Below are 6,000 nucleotides of genomic sequence, written 5' to 3'. Positions count from 1 at the left end.
GCCTAGGAGGAGCTCAAAAAGTAGGTTTGTCATTGTTCGCAATTTTGCAAATGGAAATTTAATGCAAAAGTGGGCATGCCTTACATCACACAATTCAGCTGAATTCAGGGAACACTGAGATATAAAGTTTCAAAACCTGCGACATGTTATGTGGGAGTTGTGGGCCAAAAACGCTTTGGCATTGAAAAGAGTGCCACCTGCTGGTCAGTTTTGGTGTGTGAGTTACAGGGGCCAGTCTTTACCACCCCTATCAATTTCATTTTCATAAGTGTTATGGTGTTGGCACAGTGCCAAATATTAATTTAGACTGCCACTACAGCGCCACCTAGTGGCAGATCAGTAACTCCTTTGTCAGATATCCTCAGGACGGCATTGACAATAATTGGTCTAAGTTTCGTGTTAATCCGAGCAACCGATGTGGAGATATAAAATACTTCAATTTAAAGAGTGCCACCTTGTGATCATCGCCTGACATTTTGCACAGAGCCCCAGGGGCTCATGGGGAAGTAGCAAATTGAGTTTCATGTCATTCCAACACACCAATGTGGAGATATGCAACACTTCCTGTTTTGTACCAAATCTGCAGGAAGCTGCTATTTAATAACTTCAGTATTCTTTGGAATATCAAAATTCTTTTAATAACTTTTTTTCAGAAGAGTCCACAAATGCTGTGTGCAAAGTTTTGTGCAAGTCGGTGAAATTGCCTAGGAGGAGTTCAAAAGAGTAGGTTTGCGACATTTTGCGACATTTTGCCAATTTGCGGGAAAAAAAACTATAGGCGGAAATGGGCGGGGCCTATATCACGACAGGCGTGGATATAAGGTTTTTGAATGTGCCACAAAGTATGTGGGAGTTATGACCCTAATTAGAGGTTGTCAGGCATTTGCACGCCTTTACTAGTTTTAATTACGGCTTTTCCAAAAAGCTGCATTCTACAGTTTGACCAGCAGGGGGAGTCAAGAGCCATGAGACATGATTGCAAGGTTGTTGGAAAGGGATACCTAGAAATAATGGCTCACTTCCGGAGATATATACATATTTCCTAATAATTACGGCTTTGAAACTTGTATTTACCGACTTTGGCTTCTGTACCACAGCCCCCCCAAGCAGCCTCCAGCAAGCCTCACTCTCACTCAGAGTCAGTGGACCCAGAATGGAGTACCAGGGGCACGAAACTTTAAATGGAGTACCAGGGGCACGAAACTCTGGTCGGTGCGGCTGTTGGTGTGTAGCCAGGGGAGGGGTGCTTAAGAGTGGATGCACAGGTCCGGCTGGTGGGCAAGGTCCCTGGAGGGGGCTGGTTGGGATCAAGGGTGCCAAGAATCCAGCCTGGTCCTCTGGGGCTTGCTGGAGGCTTCTAAGGGGCTGTTGGTAGGGAGCCAGAGTCAATGAATACAAGTTTGGAAGCCGGGATTATAAGCAGAAAACCAGAGGGAGGGGGGTGAATGTGGAGCCATTTATCCCACAGAGAGTGCTCCAATCGTGGGTAAAGTTCCAGGGATAGATGGGGGAGAAAGTGGAGCCATGTACCCGACACAAAGTGCTCCAATCCTGGGTAAAGTTCCAGGGATAGAGGGGGTGAATGTGGAGCTATTCATCCCACAGAGAGCGCTCCAATCATGTGTAAAGTTCCAGGGATAGAGGGGGTGAATGTGGAGCCATTGATCCCACAGAAAGTGCTTAATTCCTGGGTAACTCCATGTACACATCACTCAGGTCCTTATAATTCCGGCTTTGACTCTTGTATTTATGGACTTTAGTCGTCAGCCCCCAATCAGTCTCTTGCAAGGACCCCATGTGCTCTGGGGCCCCCACGCTGTTCGTCAGACCTGTTGCTCAAGAAGGACAGAAAAGTCCTTATAATTACGGCTTTGGAAATTGTATTTATAGACTTTAGCTCATGCACGGCACTCAGTCATGGTGACCAAAGTACACCAACCGAGAACCAGAGGGAGAGGGGATGTTTGTGATGCCCCTAACCATCTCTGAGTGCCTGCTTTCATAGTAAATACCACAATATTTACCATGTCCTTGGTGATCACCTCCTGCCAGACATTGGCAAATGCTTTTCTGATGCCATTTTTTAGGTCATCTGTCCAGATTGATGTCCTGCTTTCCTATTGTTAAAAAGAGAAAAATTAAATGGAATGAGCAAAAATGATGGATGGGTCCCTCATAAATCTGGATATGTAAGTCTAGAGTGCTTACCAACATCTGGGAGTTTCTCCACAGGTACGGTGGCAGATGAAGGTCCAGGCTGAGGTGCAGGATGAGGTGCGGTGGCAGGTGGAGGCACAGGCGGAGGCGCAGGCTCATCAGAGTCACTGCTGGATGCTATACGCATCCTTTTTGACTTTCTTTTTGCCTTGGGCTTAGCTGCAGGCAAGGGAGAGGGAAGAGAAACTACCTTGTCGAAGATACTTCGGATCGCATGTGCCTCCGCATATCCTTGATACAGTGCTGGAATGACATATTTCACATTTTGTGTCACTTCGTCTTTCCACTAGAGGGAGTTGGAGAGAGCACAAATTATACATCATGTTTTTGTGCATCAAATATACACCACAGCATGTAACTTTAAGATAAATTGAAGGATAAGTGTTTGAGATCTACTTCCTGTCACCACTAGCTAACACTATGAGTATCAGGAAATATGGTCATATAAATGTGTTCAGGGCGGGACTAATATGAATCATGTCAAGTTTGGTGGACAACGGACCATTTACTCCAAATTTATCGCAATTTCCTGTTTCATGGCGAGACATCAAAAGTAAACCCTCTGCAGCGCGCGTAGACACTAATGATATGTCACGTTTGTGTATATCAAATATAGACCAGAGCACTGAAATTTCAGGTGAATCCAAAGATAAGTGTCTGGTAAGAAGTACTTCCTTTCACCACTAGGTGGCGCTATGACTATCACGGAATATTGTCATTTAAATGTGTTCAGAGTGGGACAAATATGGATCATGTCAAGTTTGGTGGACAACGGACTATTTACTCCAAATTTATAGCAATTTCCTGTTTCATGGCAAGACATCAAAATTAAACCCTCTGCAGCACACGTAGACACTAATGATATGTCATGTTTGTGAACATCAAATATAGACCACAGCATTGAAATTTCAGGTTAATCCAAAGATAAGTGTCTGATAAGAAGTTCTTCTTTTCAACACTAGGTGGCGCTATGATAATCAGGAAACATGGTAATGAAAATGTGTTCAGGGCGGGACTAATATGAATCATGAGAAGTTTCATGGCGAGACCTCAAGATTCAACGCTCGGCAGCGGGCGCGCCATTCAACATTGGGCAAATCCTGTGATAACTTTTGGTCACAACGTAGTCACGCTTACATACACCAAGTCTGGAGCCAAACTGATTAAATCTGTAGGACAAATTAGTTAATTTACAAGCCCTGGAAATGGGCAAAAATGCACCAAAATTGCACAGTAAATTCAAAATGGCGGACTTCCTGTTGGTTTTGGAGCATGGCTCCAAGAGGCTTTTTTGTACATGATAGAGTGTTACAGGTGCTTACCAAGTTTCATACATGCAGGTCAAACCAGGTTTGGGGGCTGCTTAATTGAAATATTCTAGGGGACGCTGTTGAGCCATCTTGGTGCATCAAAGCACAAAAATCACATCAGACAACAGGACTTGCGACCTGTGATGTGTATGCCACGTTTGGTGAGTTTTCAAGCATCCCTTGTCCCTTCAAAACAACATCGTGTTTGATGGCGAACAAGGCGGCGCCACGGTGACAGCGTTTGATGAAAACTCAAAAGCTTTATTTTTAAGTATCATCAAGATCTAAGGACTTAGACCAGCAAGTTTGAGGTGGGTCTGATTAACCTGCTAGAAGAGGGACATCAAAGAATGTATAAAGTAACTTCCTGTTGCCAGTAGGTGGCGCTATGGCGGTGATTCAAAATTCCTCTGTACATGTATTCAGGGCTGGACTGTCATCATATATGTGAAGTTTTGGCAAGATATTTCCACATGGAGTCAAGTTACAGCAACGTTTATCATCATGGCGAAACATCAAAGTTCGCCGCCAGGCCATGGCCACGCCCTTCGACGAAAACTCACAGTTTCCACAAGAAAGCGTCATCAATGTCTTATGACTTTTTTCACGAAGTTTGAGATGGATCTGGTCAATTCTGTAGGAGATGTACATTAAAGTCTAAAACATGACATTTCCTGTTGCCAGTAGGGGGCGCTATATTTATCTCTAATTAATGACATGTAGATGTGTTTAGGACGGGACTGGTATCGATCCTGTGAAGTTTGGGCAAGATTGGACCATGTATGCTGGAGTTATAAACTACTTCCTGTTTAGTAGCGAGACCCCTAACTTTGACGCCATCCCACGGTCGCACGCATTGACGAAAACTCAAGCTTTTGATAACTTTTCATCTTCAAGGTCTTGGGATGGGACAGACCAAGGTTTGAAGTCAATCGGATGAAATCTCTAGGACTAGTTCGTTCATTTATGACCCCTGGAAATGGCCAAAAATGCACCAAAACTGCACAGTAAATTCAAAATGGCTGACTTCCTGTTGGGTTTAGAGCATGCCTCCAAGAGGCTTTTTTGTACGTCTCTGGGCGTTACATAAGCTTGCCGAGTTTCATACATGTAGGTTAAACTAGCTTCAGGGGCTGTTTCTTCAAACTTTTGTAGTGGGCGCTACTGAGCCATTTTTTGGAACCCACACACGAGACCCTTAAAATATCTAATTTTTCACCAGTTCTGAGATGTGTGCAAAGTTTCATGAGTTTTTGGGTATGTTAAGCCTCCCAAAAGGCAATTCATTTGGAGGAACAATAATAATAATAATAATAATAATAATAATAATAAATCCTTGCATTTCAATAGGGTTCTCGCACCGCTAGTTGTTCGGGCCCTAATAACAATAATAATAATAATAAAAAATGCTTGCATTTCAATAAGGTCCTTGCATCGCTAGGTGCTCAGGCCCTAAGAAAAAATCCTTGCATTTCAATAGGGTCCTCGCACCGCTAGGTGCTTGGGCCCTAATAATAATAATAAAAAATCCTTGCATTTCAATAGGGTCCTCGCACCACTAGGTGCTTGGTACCTAATAATAATAATAAAAAATTCTTGCATTTCAATAGGGTCCTCGCACCGCTAGGTGCTCGGGCCCTAATAATAATAATAATAATAATAATAAATCCTTGCATTTCAATAGGGTCCTTGCTCGGGCCCTAATAAACAGCGCGATTACAATAGGGTCCTTACGGACGACTTCGTCGTCGCTCAGGCCCTAATAATAATAATAAACAGCGTGATTACAATAGGGTCCTCACGGACGACTTCGTCGTCGCTCGGGCTCTAATAAACAGCGCAGTTATAATAGGGTCCTCATGGACATTCTTCATCATCGCTCAGGCCCTAATAATTAAAGCTGCAAGCAGCGATGAACGGGACCTCGGGCTCTCGCTGTCGGCCTCCAGCTCACATAGACAGTGCGAATTATTCGTAAGAGTCAAAATGTCGATAAAACAAGCAATGTCAAGAGAACGCAAATCTAGTGTTGTTCCATTTTCTGCATGTGTGTATATGTGGTGTCTGAATGTTCAGGGCCAGAGAGTGTGTGTGTGTGTGTGTGTGTGTGTTGTCAGGAAACTATGTTTATCATAGGGAAAAAACTTGTTTTGAAATATAGTGTTCAGTTTTTTGCATATGCGTATATGTGGTGTGTGTAAGTATTCAGAGAGGGTGTGTGTGTGTGTGTGTGTGTGTGTGTGCAGAAATATAAAGCTTTTATGTCTATGGACTCAAAAATGTGACCTTAGTCACAAGATTATGATGTGTTGGCCCTCATCTTTTCTTACAGAGATCATCATGAGGATTTGTGTACTGCACCTTAGAACACTTCTAAAATCCAAACCGTTCCAGTAATGACAAATTCCTTCACAAGTAATGTTCACCAGGAGTAGAGCTGTAATGTGTGCAAGTTTGAAGCAGTTATGATAAA

This window comes from Epinephelus fuscoguttatus, linkage group LG1 (assembly GCF_011397635.1).
Source record: "Epinephelus fuscoguttatus linkage group LG1, E.fuscoguttatus.final_Chr_v1".
Lineage (NCBI taxonomy): Eukaryota > Metazoa > Chordata > Actinopteri > Perciformes > Serranidae > Epinephelus > Epinephelus fuscoguttatus.
The sequence above is the reverse complement of the archived record's forward strand: the minus strand, read 5'-3'. Positions refer to the sequence as shown.